General features: G+C 35.0%; 1 protein-coding gene and 1 non-coding gene across 2 annotated transcripts in view; both read right to left on the reverse strand.

The window, feature by feature from the left end:
• The window catches only part of XYLT1 (xylosyltransferase 1), a 414,523-nt gene that overhangs the window by 108,344 nt on the left and 285,276 nt on the right, over positions 1-20,903 (reverse strand). The gene's annotated exons all lie outside the window — the stretch shown is intronic.
• Positions 17,641-17,747, reverse strand: LOC111719325. Its single transcript, XR_002769509.1, has one exon. It is a non-coding gene; the product is annotated as a U6 spliceosomal RNA (small nuclear RNA).

Genomic DNA, 20,903 nt, shown 5'->3' on the forward strand with positions numbered 1-20,903 from the left:
TCTTTTCCTTATTAAGCTTGGCTTAGAATAATTAAAATGAAATTCCTTGAGGCCATACCAACTGGGTAGTGGTTGTGGAGTAAGAGAAGTGATTAGGTATATGTGCTGGGCAATGGCAAACAAACCATGGATTAAAAATTTACTAAGATATATAAGATACAGATATTACACAATGAATAACTGAGTAGCCTATAATTTTGAATGATTTGGTTTGATTTCATACAACAAAATGATTTTTATCATGCATAATATATAGTATCATGTGACAGTTATAAAATACATGCATATACACATATGTGCACACATACATGCTACTACCTCAGAATAAGATCTGGGCTTAAAGACTAGTCATTAACACACAAATGCTACGTGATCCTCGGCAAGCTACTTAATCTCTTGCCTCTATAATTAACAAGTTTTAAAGCAGGGAATTATTGGGAGCCCTGGGAATCACCATATGATCAGTCATCAAACAATAAATGCTTGTTAAATACCTACAGTGTGTCAGGTTCAATGTGAAATGCTGAAGATACAAAAAAAATGGCATAAAATTTCAATAGTCTTGTGAAACACATCCAGAGAGAACTATGGGGACTGAATGTGGATCAAAGCATAGTATTTTCACCTTTTTGTTGTTTGTTTGCTTTTTTTTCTTGTGTTTTTTTTCCCTTTTTGATCTGATTTTTCTAGCACAACATGATGAATATGGAAATACATTTAGAAGAACTGTACATATTTAACCTATATTGGAATGTTTGTATTGTAGGAGAGGGGAACACTGGGAAGAGAGGGGAAAAATTTGCAACATAAGGCTTTGCAAAGGTGAATGTTGAAAACTATCTTTGCATGTATTTGGAAAAATAAAATTTGGAAACAAATAAAAAAAGCCAAAAACCAAAAAAAGGCATGATAATCCTTGATTTTCAATCTAATGAGGAGATAACATGCCAACAGATATGTGGAGAACTAAGATAAACAGGAAATAAAGAGGGAATTAAGAGGAGTTAGAGAAGACTTTTAGTAGAGGATGGGATTTTAGTTGAAACTTAAAAGAAGCTAGGAAGGGTCAGTAGTCAGAGTGGATGAGGGAGAACATTCCAGGCAGGGGAGACTATCAGAGAAAATGCCCAGAGCCAAGAGGTAGATAATCTTATTTATGGAACAATCAGAAATTTAGTCTTATCACTGGAACTAAGAATAAATGTTGAGGAATATGATATAAGAAGACGGGAAAGGCAAGAGGGGGCTAGGTTTCACAGAGCTTTGAATGCTAAACAGAGCATTTTAAAATTTGCTCCTAAGGGCAAAAAGGAGCCCCTGGAGCTTACTGAAAGTGGTGGTTGTGACATAATTGCACCTGAGCTTCAGAAAAATCACTTTAGTAGTTAAATAAAGGATCGATTTTAGAGACTTGAAGCAGGCAGATCCACCGGCATCCTATTACAATGAAGTCACAGTTCTCTCATGACTTTCCTCAAGAAAACCTCATGTTTGTGTGTATGTATAGACATACTCAAATATACATATGTGTGTGTGCGTATAGAGATATCTTCCTCTATATGTGTATGTATATCTATATCTATGTGTGTAGAGATAGCCATATCTATATTTATGTGTGTATAGAGATCTATATTTAAATGAATGTATAGAGATAAATGTATCTATATGTGTGTAAAGATATGTATATCCATACCAAATGTGTAGATATCTACATCTATCCATCTATCTTTCTATCTATCAATCTCTGTGTATAGAGATATCCATATCTATATATGTATATATAGAGATATCTATTTTTATATGTGTATATAGAGAAATCAATATCTATATTTATATGTGTATAGAAATATCTATCTTTCCATCTCTGTGTATAGAGATATCCATATCTATATATGTGTGTAAAGAGCCATATATATGTGTATGTGTGTGTATGTATGTATGAATACCTACCTTTACACACAAATCAGGGATGGTTTAATAAATACATATATCTATGAATATATGGGGAAATTTGATTAATTTTGGTTCAAAAGATGTAAATAGACTAATTAGATCTTAAGCAAGTCATTTCACTTTTAAGTACCTCATGCAACTCCTAGAACTTATCTGTCAAATCATAAACAAATTGGAAACTAGTAGAATTTCCCACGCTGATAAAATCATAGATCCTTTGATGTTTCTATTAACTGGCCCAGGAAATTCTTTCTTTTTAGGTAAATGAAAGAAACCAGTTCAGAATGGTTGGCATCTAAATTACCAAATGCTTTTATATAAATTATTTCAATCATTTGTGATGGCACTCTGGTAAAGTGAGATCTAGTTATTTATGAAGGCTATGAAATCAAAATGATTGTGGCATTGAGGTAGGAGGTGATTGCTCTTATGTAGAGGACAATAGACTACAAAAACAGAAATATACTATTGCTGAATATACCACAAACACAAAAGATCTGCTTAGAAAAGTTCATATCACAAAGAAATCTGAGAGTTAGCATGAGTACATGATTAAATGCCTGAATGGTGACTGTGTGAGAATGTGGGGAGTCACTGAAGTTGGCTGAAGAAAATGTCATATAAGATTGTGCTTGCTGGCCAGGGTAATCATTAAAGCAATCAAACCATCAAGACCCAGAAGTACTGCCAGGTTTTCCTTTGATCACCACAGAGAGTAACCAGCTATTCAGTATATAGAACCTCTTGACCTGCCTAATCATGGTGGTAACATAAAGTGTCTATCTGTCTGTCTCTCTCCCTGTATTCCCTATCCTACCTTTCTATTTATATCTAAAAGAGAAGCTTAGGTGATGCAGTGAATAGAGTGCTGTGCCTGTTATTACGAGGACCTCTGTTCAAATCTGATCTCAAAGAATTACTAGCTGTGTGACCTTCACTTCACTTTGTTTGCCTCAGTTTCCTCATTTGTAAAATGAGCTGGTGAAGGAGATGGCAAACCACTCTAGTGTCTTTGCCAAGAAAATCTCAAAAGGGGATCACAAAGAATCAGATACTAGGGAAACAACTGAACGACACCAATATCTATCCACATACATATATTTATGCATGTATATGTATATTGTATATGTATATACAAACACCATATGTGTGTTTTATGTCTATATGTATTAAGCATGGAGGCACCTGAATGACACAGTGGATGGAGTACGGAACTTGGAGTCAGGAAAACACAAGTGAATTCAAATGTGATCTCACTTAATAGCTGTGTGATCCTGGATAAGTCATTTAACTCCTGGATAAGTCATTTAAGCCATTTGCCTTAATCCACTGAAGAAGAAAAAGGCACATCACACCAGCATCTTTGCCAAGAAAACCCCAGGCACAAAACTGGAGTGCTTTGGTCTACAAGGTCAAGAAGAATTGGACATGACTTAAAAAATGTCAATGTTAATCATATGTGTGCATGTATACATGTATATGCACATATATATATATATATATATATACACATAAGATATACAACAAAAAACAAATAAATGGATCAAGTAGTATTATCAGAGTTAAGAGGAAAAAGTTTACTATTGGGCTCATGGGACAGAATGGAATAAGTGGTTGGATATAATGGTGGTTCTGGTAAGGACTTTGGATCCTCCTAAGGCTGCCCTGATTTTCTGTGTGGAATAAGGGTAGCATGAGTCTATATAGAGCATTTAGGACTGTTCTACTCAACACGGAAGAAAAGCTGATCACATTATGTATGCCCAAATTGGAAACAAAATTCAAATTACTGAGCTCCAAATTCTCTTTAAACTAAATGAGCATCTGGTCTCTTCAGGAAAAAGTATATAAAATTAAATTGTTTCTGGACTTCTGCCCTTTGGGATCTTACCCAAAGGTCTCCTCCTTAGAACGAGATATTGACTAGATTGACATGTAGACTCTAAGTCTTTTGTTCTGAGACTCTTCCCCCTTGATTGTGAAATTATTCCCTTGATTTCCTTTAGATTCTCATCTAGCCAAAAAAGCCTACAATTTAGTACTTAATGATGGTGTATATTGAATGAATGGAAAGGGTACTATTCAACAATGTCTGTGCAGTCCAGCAAATTGGGGTAATTGCTCCAATCCCAAAACTTTGGGAAGCCTCCAAACTTCTGGACCTAAGAAATGATTCATGGGAGTGTCTGGTAAAAGTAAAAAGAAAAAAAAGAAACCATCTTTGCCAAGTCATTGGAAAACAATACCTCAAACACCTCTAAGCAGAAGCTACCCATAAATTGTCCCACCATCATTAAAGCAGCTTTTCTTGTTTTCCACATATACCCATCTGTGACTTCTGTTCCCATCTAACTAATTCAACTACAGGTATTGTCAAATTCTGGTCCTGGGTGAATTGAAGGACAAACTCTAAGCCTCAAAAGAGTAAAGGCCAAACTAGATTAAAATTTAGTTGGCACATGTTTAACAAAATAAATAAAAATACAGTGCAAGATAGGTAATGTTAATTTGAGGTTTCAAAAGTCAATAAATTCCTTAGGGATTTCTTTTCTTTTCTTTTTTTGCTTCTCCAATGTTTCCAATGATTTGGTTTCTTTTTCTTTTCTTTTTTTTTTTAAAAGCTTTTTATTTTCTAAATATATGCATAGTTGTATAACTTTGCAAAACCTTGTGTTTCAAATTTTTTTCTCCCTCCTTTCTCTCAACCCCTCCACTAGATGGCAAATAATCCAATATTTGTTAAATATGTGCAATTCTTCTATATATATTTCTATAATTATCATGCTGCACAAGAAAAATCAGATCAAAAAGGGAAAAAATGAGAAAGAAAACAAAAAGGAAACAAACAACAACAAAAATAAGTGAAAATAATGTTGTGATCCACCCTTGTCCCCATAGTCCTCCCTTTGGGTGCAGAAGGCTTTCTTATGGATTTATTTCAATTTTTATTTGACACCCCAGTTGGGACAACTGAAACAAACCAATTAAGTTACCTGCCTGAGGTTACCGAACTAGAAAGTATCTAAGGCTACATTTAAACTCAGGTATTCTAGACTCCAAACTCCATGCTCTACCCATTGATCTACCTAGCCGCCTGGTGATAGCTACTTATATGGGGGGAAGACTACAGGTTTTGGCTTCTGAATTTAATGTCTTCCTTCTTCCTGTCTTCAGCATCTATTAACTGTGGGATCTTAAATAAGCCTCTTAATAAATCTCAGCTTCCTTATTTGTAGATAAGAGATATTATAATATAATAAAATAATATAATATTATTCTGTAGAATAGAGATAATAATTCTGACACTACCACTTCCTCAAGGATTATTATGAGAAAAACACTTTAAATCTTTAAATAACTCTTAAGTGGTTAGGAATTACAATAAATAGAACACTGGATCTGAGTTCGAAATCTGATTGGACTCCTGCAAATCATTTAAGCTATACCAGCTTTAATTTTCTCAATTGCAAAATGGAATAACATAAGCACCTTTTCTCTTGGGGTAGTTGTAAGAATCAAATGAGATTATACACACACATAATACATATGTGTATATATACATGCAAATACATTATATAATATGCATATGCATACACATACATTTTGTTTACATACATACATAAACATATCTTTGCAAACCTGAAAGAGGTTAGAGAAATGCTAGCACTTACTACAGAAATGTTGAGGCATTATTATCATTATCATCTCTTGGGCTTCTGAAAAAAAGCTACAATTGGAAAGAGTAATTGTATGGTAAAATATTAAAAAATGAAGGTTTGGAGATCAATCTAAGAACAGGTCAGGATAATAGCAAGGAGGAAATCAGATCCTGAATAATGCCTATGAAATGTGAATCGGGCAGGTATCACTTTAGTTTTAAGCCAGAAAAAAACAAATATAGATATAAGTAAATACAAGATACAAAGCAAATTAAACCATGTTTAGAGGGGAGAAATATTGACTTTCTTTATCTTAACATTATCCACCTCTTTCTTTCTTTTCCTTTTTCCCAGTCTGATAATGGAGTGGCCCTTCTCCTTGCCAAGCTCAGTCCTTCTAGGAACACACTCGATCTCATTCTTTCTGATCCTCTCTGGAAAAATTGATCCCTCAGTCATAACCAATCTGCCTAATCTTCAGTCTCTCCTCACTATCTTCTGATTCTTCTCTTACTGCCTTCAAACATGCCCAAGTCTTCTCTCCCCAACCTCACCTTTCTTTTTTTCCTTTTTCTTTATTAAAGCTTTTTATTTTTTAAAATATATGCATGGACAATTCTTCAACATTAGCCCTTGTAAAACCTTGTATTCCAGTCCCCCTTTCCCCCCATGCGCTACCTTAGATAGCAAGTAGTCCAATATATGTTAAAGATGGTAGAAATATATGTTAAATCCAATATGTGCATACATATTTTTATAATTGTCTTGCTGCACAAGAAAAATCAAATCAAACAAAAAAAAAACAAAGCAAAACAAAACATTTTCTCATGTAAGATGCTTTCTCACTATCAGAGATTTTCTTTTTCTTTTTTGGATATTTAGGAAATATAGTAATAACCTCTTCTTTTCATTTAGTTATTTTGTTATTGATTTGCAGTTTATATATATATATATATATGTACATATATATAAACTGCAAAACAATAACAAATATATATGTATATATACATATATATGTATTATATATATATAAATGTTTTATTCTCACAACTTGGAAGTATAGCAAATAAGGCAAGTAAAATGGAGGAACAGATTTAACTGTTCAGGGTCTTCTACAGGTAGTTAGTGGTAAATCTAGGATTTGGATCGAGGCCTTCTCAGTTTTCGTTCAATGTTCTTTCCTCTATTCCTCACATCCTTGAAGATCACTAGTGTGAGCCTGCGGTTTCCTGATCTGGCACAGGCTCTGTGGGCCAACAGAAATACCACCCAGGAGCTGCAGGAGTCTGAAACGGCTGCTTTGTGCAAACTGTTGTTCACAAGGGGGTATAGGAAACTCTCTAGTCATTATGCTGTTCACAGTTTTGTTTGCATCTGGTAGCAAAATAAACATTTCCCCAGCACTGTTATTTTTTAGGACTGACAAGAACTGATGCCTTGTGGAAATGGAAAGGATTGCTCAGTTCTTGCAAGCTGTTCTATGGTCAATAAAAACAGACCTGCCCTTAGGAAGAATGATTCTTATAGCATTCTTGAATCTGAAGAAAGAATGGATTGTTGATGATAATCAGTGTTTTTCTCCAGCTTATTCATTATTTGATAAAATGTTTGCTGAGATTTTCCTATATGCAATTATGAGGATAAAGTTAAGTAAGATATTATCACTGTCCTCAAAATGTTTGCATTCTAGTATTGTATGGTAATGATATAAAAATATCAAAATGAGACCATTCCTACTTTTAAGGAACTTACATTCTATCAAGGGGGAAATGACTACATATGTAAATATACAGCAAATAAATACAAAAAACATATGAGGTTAAGTAAATATAATAAAGTAGGGAGAAAGGATCTAATAATTAGGGAGAATTTAAAAAAAGAGCTCCAATTTGAAAGTCATGTTTGAACCATGTATTTTTTATTCAGTAGTATTTTATTTTTCTAATCACATATAAAGATAGCTTTTAAGATTCAGTTTTGTAAGATTTTGAATTCCAATTTTTCTTTTCTTCCTCCCTCCCCTACCAATGAATCTGATATAGGTTTTACATTTCAAGATATTTTCAATATATATTGTCATGTTGTGAAAGAAAAATTAGAACAAATAGAAAAAAAAGCAAACAAATTTTCAAAAGGTGAAAATAGTATGCTTCGATCTGCATTCAGTCTCCATAGTTATCTCTGGATGCAGATGGAATTTTCCATTCCTATTGGAATCGTCCTGGATACCTGTTTTGCTGAAAAGAGCTAAATCTATCATAGATGATCATCACATAATCTTACTGTTGCTATGTACAGTGTTCTCCTGATTCTACTTAACTTCACTCAGTATCAGTTGAACTGTGTCTTCAAGAAAGTGGGTGGGCTTTTACAAGTCAGAGGCAAGAAAAGAATGCATCCCAGACATAGTGGAGATGTAGTGAAAGAAAATGGAGTGTCCTATGGAAGGAACAAAGAGCTTTGTGGAGTACTCACTATGATATGATGGATGAAACAACTAAGGAAACTGAGAAGAAACAATCATACAGGTAGAAGGAAAGCCAAGAGAGAATAAAATTGTGAGGACCTGGATAGCAGAAAATCTTTAGAAAGAGAGGGTGATTCACAGTGTCAAAAGCAGAAAAGTCAAGAGGGATGAGAACTGAGAAAAGACTGTAAGAATTGCCCACTAAGAGATCATTAGTAACTTTGGAAAGAGCAAATTCAGTTAAACGATGCTGAAAACCAGATTGCAAAGGACTGAGAGGAAAAAGTGAAGGCAACAAGATGTGAACAGCTTATTTTTAAAAAAGGAAATGAGACATAGAATGATAAATTGAGGAGACAATAGAGACTAGTCAAGTTTTTGTTTGTTGTAAGATGAGATTGGGGAATATGTGCAAAAATGTTTGTGGTAGCCCTTTTTGCAGTGGCAAAAAACTAGAAACTGAATGATGCCCATCAATTGGAGAATGGCTGAATAAATTATGGTATATGAATGTTATGGTATATTATTGTTCTGTAAGAAATAACCAACAGGATGATTTAAAAGAGGCCTGGAGAGACTTACATGAACTGATGCTGAGTGAAATGAGCAGGACCAGGAGATCATTATACACAGCAACAAGATATTACAATGATCAATTCTGATGGATGGGGCTGTCTTCAACAATGAGATGATTCAAACCAGTTCCAATTATTCAGTGATGAAGAAAGCCATATACACTCAGAGACCTGTGGGAACTGTGTGGTTCACAACATAGCATTTTAACTCTTTTTACTATTGTTTGCTTGAATACCCATAAACATACACAGATAGATGGCATCTCTTTGGACTCTCAGAAAAAGAGGGTTTTGATTCAAAAAGAGCCAGAGAAAGATGGCACCAAAAGAAAAAAAAAAGGACAGAAAATTACTTTGGCACTGTTCTTCTTTCCCACTTCCAAGTTTTCTCTGCCTTCATGGGCTCCTTACTCTAACATGGCATTGGGATTTCTAAATCTAAACCTAAATTTCTAAATTTTCTAAAGACCCTATAGCATTATTTTTTGTTCTCAAATCCAAATGCCAATCCCAGAGAATGATGCTTTTAAGAGACTCAAATGAAGTAGATGAGATTGGATTGTCCAATAAAACCTAAAGGTCACTAGGGTGTGTAGAATTTTAGCTAGCCTGGGTCTATACCCTTCTAAGGATATATATATATATATATATATATATATATATATATATATATACATATACACACACATATATATATATATATATATATATATATATATATATACACATATACATATACACACACATACATACAAATATATATATAACTTTTTAGAGTCCTGGCACCAGATATTGGTACTCTGAATGGCAGTTTCCACCTGTGGCCCCAGTTATACCAGGAAGAAAATGAAGAGTAATTGACTGAAAAGAGCCTGACACTATAGACTTTGCCATTATGGCTTCATTACCTTATTATATGAAGCTTAACATAGTGCTTGGACCTTCTCATTTTGGAATAATCCTTTGCCATGCTGTGGTGAATTTCTTTTAGATCTTCAATTTTGAGAACAGGCCTAGGTTAGCCTTGTTTCCTTCTTCTTCTAGTTGTGATTCTAATTTTCTAGACTTCACCACCCTTCACAAGCCCTGAGGTTAGGTTAGTTGGGAGGCAGCCTCAGTCTCAGCTACATGAAATTTTCACCTCCTGGAGAGTGTGGGGAGTCCCACATCTGAGCTGGGAAGATTGAGGTAACCTCTGATGATAGGGATGCCCACAAGGCTCTGGGTGAGTATAAGAAATTTTAGTAAGGAATTCCAGTGAGCCTCAGGCATGCCTTTGTGTAAATTTGTTTGCTGAGAACTTTGAAATGTGCTCCCAATTATGTCATAGAATTTCAGGAAGTATTAGGAGAATCTGCTGTCCTCCTGTTGCCTTAATTAATGAATATCTTTTATGGCAGACCAGAAAACCTGGCCAATTTCTTGGAGTAAACATCACTGTACTAAAGGAATGAATAAATATTCTCCTTGGTGGGCCTCTTGTGATGGAGCATCCTGCATCTGAGGGGACTACTCTATCTCAAGGATCATGTATCAAATGATAATATTTAATGTAGTACCTTCTTTGTTCTCAGCCTATAAAGACCCCTTAGTGGAAAGGAACTTTGAGAATTCAGTTAGGAAGTTTGGTATTACTTGCCTAACAGCTTCCCACTTGAAACCAAATAGCTGTGACCCAAATTCTCCCAGCCAAGAAATTCAAATGTTGGTGCTTCCTAAGAGTGGTGATGATGTAAATTACCTATTGTATCTTTGCCTGTTTCTTATATTTGTCTAAATGAGCACTGTGTTTGTTAATTGAGTGTTACTTTTATTTTATGTTTCCTTTTTTTCTTATGTCATTTAAATCAAGATTCTGAGTAATAATATATTTCTGAATGTGAAATCCTCTGAATTTAGGTTAATACTACAATGAGAAGGAACCAGCACACTCTGATGAGTGTGGAAGCAGTAGGGTAGGGACACTGCTGGCTGTGGGCACTTATAGAAGTAGAGTGCTGAGTTCTTGTTTTTTGGTACCAGGCCAAAGGAAAGCACTGAAGGTTACAGACAGTAGCTTCTTTTTGAAGGGTTCTCAGGGAACAAGAACAATTCCAGCATAGTGTTCCAGGGTGAGTGTGAGGGTGGGATAACTATGGGAAAGGAATGCAGAGGTTAGGTATAGGAAAACCTCAAAAAATGACAGTAAGAAGGACATGACATCAGAGGCACCATCCCTCATACCCCATGACTAGAGGTGATTATAATAAAAAGCTGCTATAAATAAAAAAAAAATCAAAAATTAACAGGCAAAGGAGAAAGGATCCAAATATAGATAATATGGGAATAGAGCAGACAGGGGTTTGTCTTCAGAGGAGGACAATAAAGTTAAAAAAAAAAGCCTCTCCTACCTCAAAGAGTAAAAGGGCCACCTGCTCCAAAAGAATTCATAGAAGAACTCAAAAGGATTTTAAAAAAATCAAATGAGAAAGACTAAGGAAAATTATAATTCTTTTTTTTAAAAAAAAAAGAACAAGAAAAGCAAAAAGATTCTGAAAAGAAAGTCAACCATCTAGAAAAGAAGATGTGTAATCTTAACAAACTGATTCCTTAGAAATTAGAATTGGGCAAGGGGAAGACAATGAAGTTCTGAGAAAGTAAGAAATAATCAAACAAAATAGTAGAAAAAATAGAAGAGAATGTGAAGCATCTCATAAGAAAAGCAACTGATCTAGAAAACAGATCAAGAAGAAAAATAAATAGTCAGATTACCTAAAAGCTACAATTAAAAAAATAATCTTGAAACAATAATACAAGAAATAACTAAAGAAAATTGTCCTAAAATGTTAGAACAAGATTGGGAGAGTAGAAATGGAAAAAAAATCCACCAATCACTACTGGAAAGAGATCCTACACATTAGAATTACATAAGGCTTAACAGTAGCTACACTAAAAAACTGAAGATCTTGGAAATCTAACTATTGAAAAGCAAAAGAACTGGGGTTTCAGCTGAAAGTTTCATACCCAGCAAAATTAAGAATTTTAAAATTTAAAAAAAATGAATTTTAAAAAAAGGACATTCAATGAACCATCAGACTTTCAGGATTTTGTTGCCAAAAAACAAACAAACAAGCAAAAACCCTGAACTTAATAGAAAATTTGATATACAAAATTTAATAGAAAAATAAAGTACAAGGGACTCAACAAGGACAAATTGTTTATTTTTTATACATGGACATATATGTCTAAGAATATCATTAGTTATTAGAAAGTTCAAAAGAAAAATGATATGATTCTGAAAAGCAAAATTGTGTAGGAAAAGGTAAAAAGAATAATTCTCAATGATTTGTGAGAGGAAGAACTGATACAATAGTATTAGATGGAGGAGGAGGAATGGTAGTTCTGGAATCCTACTTTTAATGGGAATGGATTAAAGAGGGACCAATAATAATACATACATACATATATATATATATATATATATATATATATATATATATATATATATATACACACACACACACATATGCATGTATAAAAGTCTTCTAAATTCAGAAAAAAATGAAGGTAAAGGAGGGAGAAGATAAAGGAGGAATTTTTAGAGGGAATCTTGCTCATATAGGATCTAGATTAAAGAAAGTACATAGACATTTAGAAGAAAATAAAAGTCTTCTAGATTTATAAAGAAATAAGGGGGTGAAGGAATAGGATAGGGAGGTACAGGATGTGTAGATTAACAGGAAAGGGATAAAGAGGAAACAACATATATATTTGTAAGGTTATAAAAGTCTTCTAAATTCAGATAAATCAGAAACAAGAGGGCAAGGGAATCCTTGTGGGAGGAGAGGATTAAGCGAGGGATTTTGGGGGGATTTCATTAAGTAACAGGAGGGCATTGAGATAAAATAAAGGAGTCAAAAGGGATAAGAATAGGGTGAGGGGTGGAAGAAAAGTAAAGGTGTGAAGAGGGATAGAAATAGAATGAGAAAGTGAGGAAAATAGGAAGGAAATGAATAATTATAGCTTAGAATATGAATTAGAAGAATTCACCCATACAGATAGTTCATTAAAAATAATACATTGTTTTCAGGAAATTTTATAAAAATAAGAGCTACCCACAAACATAAAATAAAGATCAGGAATAAAATTTATTATGCAAGAAAATCATGGGGAGTAAACATGATCTAGGACAAAGTTAAATCTAGGATAGATTTAATCAAAGGAAAAAAAATAGGGAAATCACAGTATACATCCACCCTATTAATCAATATTGTTTTAGACTATTTAAAACAATCAAGCTTGTAAGGTTGTAACATTGCTATAGTGTAGGAAATGATGAGCTAATGGATTTAGAAAAATATGGAAAGATTTGGATTTATGAAATAAAATGCTATCCACCCTTGGAAAAACAGAGGATAAGTAGAAATAACTGTAGTACAGTTTTACCCATATGTATATGAATGTATATATGAATATGTATATGAATGCATATGTATATATGTGAATCATTATAGATATCTATGTACATGTATGTGTATATATATAAGTATGTGTATATATGTATATATACACATATCTATGTATCTATATATGCATGCATCCATATTAAATTATAGTTTTCTTGGGAGAGCATGGAAAAAAAAAGGGAGGGGGAATAAAAAGTGCACAGCAGAGAACAAAAGAAAACCTAAAAGGAAGCAAAGAAAAGATGAACAGCTCTGAACACAATGTGGCTTTTGAACACAACATATAGGCTTTCCTGAAATGGAAATTAATAGCCTTATATTTTGAATCTTTTATATTTATAGCAATGTTTTTTGGGAGTATTTGAGTTAAAAAGATAAGAGTGTAGGGGAGGGAGAGCTATAGCTAGGTAGCACAGTGGGTAGAGCACCAGCCCTGGAGTCAGGAAGACTTGATTTCAAATTTGACATCAGACACTTGACACTTACTAGCTGTATGACCCTGGACAAGTCATTTAACTCTGGTTGCCTTGCCCTTCCCTGGTCAAATGGTATTAAATACAAATAGAAATGCAAACCATTAATCTGTAGCTAAGGATCTTTGTGGCCTGCATATTAACAGTTTTGTAAACATAATATTCTCTATTTTCCCATCACATTTTAATCTAGCTCAGGTTGCATTTGGAAGTGTTGTAAGCTGTATGTTTGATACCTTTGCCTTAAAATATCCAATGAGTGTCTAGATCAGAAAGAAAATGATAGAGATAAAATAATGAATCTTCCAATTCTTTGTCCCCCATTAGATAATTCTGATAATGTTCTAGGAATCTGCAAGTTCTTCTTCCATAGATACTATAAAGTAATTTAATCAATCAATCAATAAAACAAACATTTATTAAACATCTATGTGTCAAGCAGTGTGTTAAGTGCTGGGTATAAAAATACAAATAAAAACAAACACATTCCATGCCCTCAAGGTTTTCAAGTAAAGGATGTATATTAGGTATGTTGTTACTGAGAGTTCTTTGGGGAATATAGATTAGACTTAAGGGCTATGACTTTGTGGTTCTATTGCTCAAATTCAAATACTATCTATGGGAACTTGGGTAAGTCACAACCTCTGTTAGGTTCAGTTTCCTTAATTTGTAAAATGAGGGAGTTAAACAGATGATCCTCTCTGAACCTGATGCTTTGAATATCAGGGTCATCTAGAGTGGGTTCTTTAGTGCGGCATGCCATTGGACTATGTTTTTGACCTTGAATTGTCCAATATTCTTATCATTGCCTTGACTGAAGACATAAGGAACATGCTTATTAAATTTCTTGACGACACAAAATTAGAAAGGTTACTGAATACAATATTTGATGAAAGCATGATTCAAAATGCTCTCAATGGGCTAAAGAAGATGGGGCCAAAATCTACAAGATTAACTTTAATAGAGATACACCTGTAGCCCTGCATTTAAATTTTAAAAATCAATTGCACAACTACAGGATGCATGAAGCCTGCCTGGGCAACATTTCATGGGAAATGAGTTGGTGATTTTTATTGACCACAAACTCAGTAGGAGCCAATAGTGTCAAGCAAATTGCTAAAACAAAAGAAAACAAAAAGCCTAATGAGAGCTTAAACTAATAGAAGTTTAATGTTCTAATCAACAGAAGTCAGACTGCATAATATACTGAACCATGAATCACCCTTTGGATTAGAGTTTGGTTCAATCACCTCCCATGAATTACTGAATATAAATCCTAAAGCCTCTGGGATATAAGGCCAAAAGTGCAATCTTAGCCTAAATAGACATAAAGTAATCAGTTGCTATCCAATTGTACTCTTTTAGAGTACCTGAAGGATAGTGGTGGGGTGGGTGCTTGGAGTATTGGTTTCTGGGAAGCATGTTATAAAAAAGCACTGACAAAATGTAAATAATGTGAATGAAAATAACCAGAATTACCTGAAAAATGGAATTCCATCACAAGATGAGCAGTAGAGTAAACTAGAGATATTTAGCTGGGACTAAGGTGATCATGGGAATACTTAAGCATCACTATTTGGAACAGGGAATTATTCTGTTATTACTCCCTAAAAAGCAAAACAGCTGTGGTAGAAAACTAGATTCAGAACTAGGAAGAATGAGCTTCAATTCTCACTTGTGACATATGCTGACTATGTGGCTCTAGGTCAGTTCTTTCATATCTTAGTGCGATAGGCCCCAGTTTCATAAACTGTGGTTCACAACCCCACTGGAGGTCTCATAACTAAATGTGGAAGTCATGAAATTATGACTGATACGCCTATTTTTTTTTACTTTATATACCCAGGGTCACATAATATTTCTCTGGCAAAAACAGATCACTAGTGGAAAAAGTTTAAGAAGTCCTGTTTTTGGTAACTCAAAAATAATAAGTTTTACAGATGATAATATGCCAATAGGAAGTGATAGAAGATGTTCCCTCATCTGGGATTTCCTCATAATAATTAAATTATATGACCTGATCCTATTTCCTAATGTATATTTATGACCAGAGATTAAACTAAAAGAAATATAGATCTGAGGTTAATATGTGTTATTATATATACACATAAATTATACATAATGTCATTATATTAAATACATATTTTATGTGTTACATAGTATTGTATAAATGTTATAGAATGTTACGATATATGTGTTGTAGATACTGTACATGTATATATAATATAAATATGTAGATATTATTTACATATAATGTAAATAGGTAATGCTGTTTATATATATAATAACATGTAAATACATATTACAATGTGTATAAACATGAATATTTATGTAATAGGAAAATGTGCATAGACTTATATTATTATTATTATAAATTCATTTTCTGATGAATATTTCATTGTGGAGGGCATTCTATGCTTTAGCAGGCTTTACCAAGATAGAAAGACTTTAAATATAGTCCTAGTAAGAGGCTGTAAATCTGGTTTCCAAGTTTGCCTAGCTAAACTTGGAGAGGTACACCTGCAGAAGGATGACCACTAATTGATGAATTTGTTGGTCATAGCAATAAAACAAAGCACACCTACCTGAGGGGCAGAAGCATTTTAAGGTATATCAGTGAAAGGTGTTCTTACATCAGGGAAACTAACAATTTTTAGGAGCAAGTAGAGAGGAACTTTCTCACAATTAATTATTCAACAAGGGAATTGGATAGTTCCTCTTGCTGGATGTGGTCTGACAGAAGCTATTATGACTATTTATTGGGGTATCAGAGGGGGAATTCCTACATGAAGCAGGAAATCTGGCCAAAAATGACCTTTGGGATGCCTTCCATTTTCAAGATCCTAGATTCAACGGTATATTTATCACTAATGCTGAGAGAGCATCCAAATCTCTAAAAGGCCAAGAATCATTTGATCAGTCTTATTACCTACTAAAAATCTATTTCCAGTTGCTGAACAGGAAAGTGTTGATTATAACTTTTCCATCTTTATCAGCATGCTTTTACTGAGTACCTATTGGATGAATGAAACTTTGTTAGGCAATCAGTCAATTAGCACCTTCTACATCAGAAGGCACTCTGTTGAAGACAGAGAAAAGCAAAAAACCAAAATAAAACATATATAACAACAAATCACTTTCCACTCTCAAGGAGCTCATAGATTAATGAAGTAGAAAACAGGTCATAACTACATAAACAGGATATATAAGAGGATAAATAGGGGGTTGTTTTCAAAGGAAGGCACTAAGACTAAAAGGAAGACCAGAAAAGACTACTTGCCTGAAAGAACAAACTTTATCTGGGCCTTAAAGGAAGCCAAGAGATGAATTTAAGAAGGGAGAACACTCCAAGCATGAGATTCAGCCAGGGAAATTGCTTGGAATTGGGAGAGAGGGTAGAAGGAATCTTAAAGGCCACTCAATCCAACTTTGTCATTTTATAAGTGAACTAAATAAGGCTCAGAGACGGAGCAACTAGCTCAGAGCCACATGTTAATGTTCTAGCTAAGACTAAAGACTTCTCTGTCAGAGTATGGGTCTCTTAATCCCCTATCCAACATGTATATATGTTTTTCATGTTTCTTAGTTTAGAATCTTACACTAAATAACCTTGTTCTAAAAGTATAGGAAAGGAATCAAGGAAAATCATGGATTTCCATTACTATAGGGGATAGGGTCTTGTACTTGAGTGCAAATACCACCTTTGACACTTACAAGCTGTGTGACCTTGGCTCTCCCTTGCTTTCTTTATTTGTAGAAGACTCAATGACCTCAAATATCATTTCAAGCTCTAACTTGATGGTCCTAAGCTTCTCTTATTGTTTCATACTTCCAAACTTTGCCTGCCTTTTTCCTGCTTCTTTTTCTTGTTCTTCAATTACTTTCGGTCATATCCAACTCTTCATGCCCTCCTTTGGAGTTATCTTGGCAAAAAGATTAAAAGGTTTGCTATTTCCTTCTCCAGTTACTTTGACATATGAAGAAACTTAAGCAAACAAAATTAAGTGATTTACCCCGAGTACCACAGCTAGTAGATACCCGAGTCCAGATTTGAACTCAGGTCAGTGGCTCCGAATGGAGTGTTTTATGAATTTGCTTGTCATCCTTGCTCACGGGCCATGCTAATCTTCTCTATATCATTCTAATTTTAGTTCATGTGCTGCTGAAGTGAGCATTACTTATCACTTACATTACTTATCACTTCCCCAACTCTGCCACCCCTCCTTTCGCTCTCAGATGCTCAGCATGCCGCATGGGCAGTAGTGGCATCTTGTAGGTATGGGATCTCAGTCCCCAAACATAAGGTTGGCTGCCTGACACTGTCTGTCTAAGATGATAAATTGCACAAATAGGGACAGATTGCTAAGTACGAGGCTTGCCAACAGCTCATGCTACTGTCTGGAGGTTCAGAGAGGAAGAGTCCTCACTAGGATGGCTCTGGAGTCAGTATTTGAGCTATGCTGTCAGTTTCAGAGAAAAACCTTTTTTCTTGGGAGCTGAAAGTTCTTGTTTCTGCCTACTTTGGGTGGGGATAGAGGTTCTAGGGCCAAAGATCTGAGGATGAAGATGTGTTACTTCTTTGCCAAGTACTCAATCCCCAGAACTGGGGTTCCAGATGGTTCTAGTGGTTTGGATTTCTTATTGACTCTTTAAATTTTTATCTTACCTCCATGTCCAACACCTATGCTCTGTGACAATCCCTTGAGAGGAGATCTTATTATCACTCTTAGAAGATTCTCTACCAGGGGTACAAGGAAGAATTGAAGAAAATTTATCTTGAAATATGGAAATCTCTTAGGTAACCTCAAATATAGGGCCTTTATTCTTCTCAAATCTTAAACAAAGCCCTGTCAATTAGAAATCTAGTTCTAGGAATGAAGTTATCCAGCCCTTAGAAATAGACTTTTAGACCAGTATCTCAGACCTAAGGGAGGTTGCTTTGAATTAAACATTCAATAATACCACCTTGGTTCCCACTATGTAGAGAATACACACATGAGATTCATATATACATACTTATTAGATATTGTTGGGGAATACAAAATAAGATGTTGAATCTAATCCCTCTATGCAAAAACAAAACTGGCCACTATTCCTGCCTAAATATCCCTAGTAATGGTATTGGTGATTATAATAATAGCTAGCATTTATATAGCACTTTAGAGTTTACAAAGTACTTTGAATATATAATCTCACTTGTTTCTCAAAATATCCCTGGGATGTAGGTGCTATTACTATTTTAGAGATTTTAGAGATGAAGAAACTGAGGCTGAAGTGGTTTGTTCTAAGTAAGTGCCTGAGTCAGGATTAGAATTCATATCTTAAGTCCTAGGCTACACACCTTATTCCCTACACTGCCTCAAAAATAAACACCAATTTCCCAAGTCAGCCCATTCAATTTTAAAATAACTTTAATTGGGGGAAATGTTTCTTTATACTAAGCTGCTCTTTAGAGCATACAAGTGTTAAAGCCCCGGGCCTATACTTGATCAGAAAGACATGAGTTCAAACCTCACCTCAAACATTTATTGGCTATGTGAACCCTGAACATGTCACTTTACCTCAGTTTGTTTCCTCCTCTCTAAAATGGAGATAATAGTACCTAGGGGTGTTGTGCAGATCAAACAAGATAATAATTGTAAAACCTGGCACAGAGTATACCACCTAGCATGGTATAGGATAATACATAGTAAAATATAATACATATAAATGTCAGCTATCATTCATTCCCTCATTTATTATTAATCTACTTCACTGTAATTTCTACCTGATACTCCTAGTTTTACTTCTTGAAAGCAAGGAGAACAAATCAAATCCCTCATCTATGTGAAAAGCCTTCATACACTGAAAAGAAGCATTATGCTCCCCACTAAACCCCTCTTCACCCTGCACAGAGTCTACTCTCCTCAGGCAAAACACCCCTATGTCTTTTAATTAATCCTCATATTTAATGAATTTGAGGCTTTTACTGTCATAACTACTTTCCGCTGTATGATAATCTCTAGCTTGATACTCAGAGCTGAACACAATACCCCAGGTGTAGTCTGACTCAGACAGAACACTAAGGACAATCAGTTCATTCCTGGAGGCCATGATCCAGTTGTATTAGTTCTCTGCCTGTATAGCATGGATTCACAGCAAACTCACAGTCCACCTAAATTCCTAGATTGTTTTCTGACAAATTACTCAGTCTAACAATGTTTTCCCCATCTTGTACTTATAAAACCAACTTTTCCAACCTAATTATACGAACCTTATATTTATCCACAATAAATTTTATCTTCTTATCTATCTTAACCAAATATTCTGGTCTGTCAAGAATTGTCAGGATCCTGAATCTTTCAACCCTGGGTTCTAGCTATCTATGATTTTCCATAGTCTAAACCTCCTCAATTCCTTCCAGTCACCCCTGTGTGGAATAATGTCTGCCACGGACCACATCGCTCTTTCCCCATTTGGGCAATTTATCATTTTAGACAGACAATGTCAGACAGCCCACCTTATGTTTGGGGACTGAGTTCCCACACCTGCAAGATGCTGCCACCATTCATGTGGCACCCCAGACTGAGCTGAGGCAGCAATGCTGGAGAAGTGCTAGGCTATTTGGCTAAAACAAATGTCTCAGTTGAGTTTTGGTTTCTCACCCTTTTGGTCACTCTTCACTGATAACCTCCTACCTGTAACTTTTCCTTTCCCCCAGTTATTATTGGTGTATTTTCTAAAATGTATCACAGAGCTGAACACAGTATATATAGTCAGACTCCAGAGCAGAGTATAATGGAATGACTACCTCTCTAAATCTGAACTCCATACCATGTAATGATAAACAAAATTTATATGGTCTTAAATAGAGAAACACTAAAAATAGTTTCCCACCCTTCCTGCTCCAGCATCTTGAGGCAAGACAGGCAGGGGATGGGGGTGTCAGTGCTGCAGCATATAATTGCCTTGCTGGGCTGACCCTGGTCATCTTTACTCCAGCAGGCTCCCAGTTCTCTTCATTCCTTTTAGAAAGCCAGAGTTTAAGGAGTGGGGCATCCTGGGCTCTGTCGATTGCATCATCCTCTCCTGAGTTTGGCTCATCCCTTTTGGCATGGGAGAAGTAGTGGTTAGGGTGGCACAGATGGGGTGGCAGATGGGAAGTGAAAGCATAACATAAAGTTACCCAGGATAAAAACTATTCATGTGCAAAATTCATATGTTCCTATACAGGGAAACTTAATGAAAACAATTGCAAAATGAACCAGTGGCACATGATGGGTAAACTGCCTCTGGTCTGGAAGCTGGCAAACCTAAGAGTGGTAATAGACCATCTGGGAGTGGGGGCAGGC

This window comes from Sarcophilus harrisii, chromosome 1 (assembly GCF_902635505.1).
Source record: "Sarcophilus harrisii chromosome 1, mSarHar1.11, whole genome shotgun sequence".
In the NCBI taxonomy this organism is placed as follows: domain Eukaryota; kingdom Metazoa; phylum Chordata; class Mammalia; order Dasyuromorphia; family Dasyuridae; genus Sarcophilus; species Sarcophilus harrisii.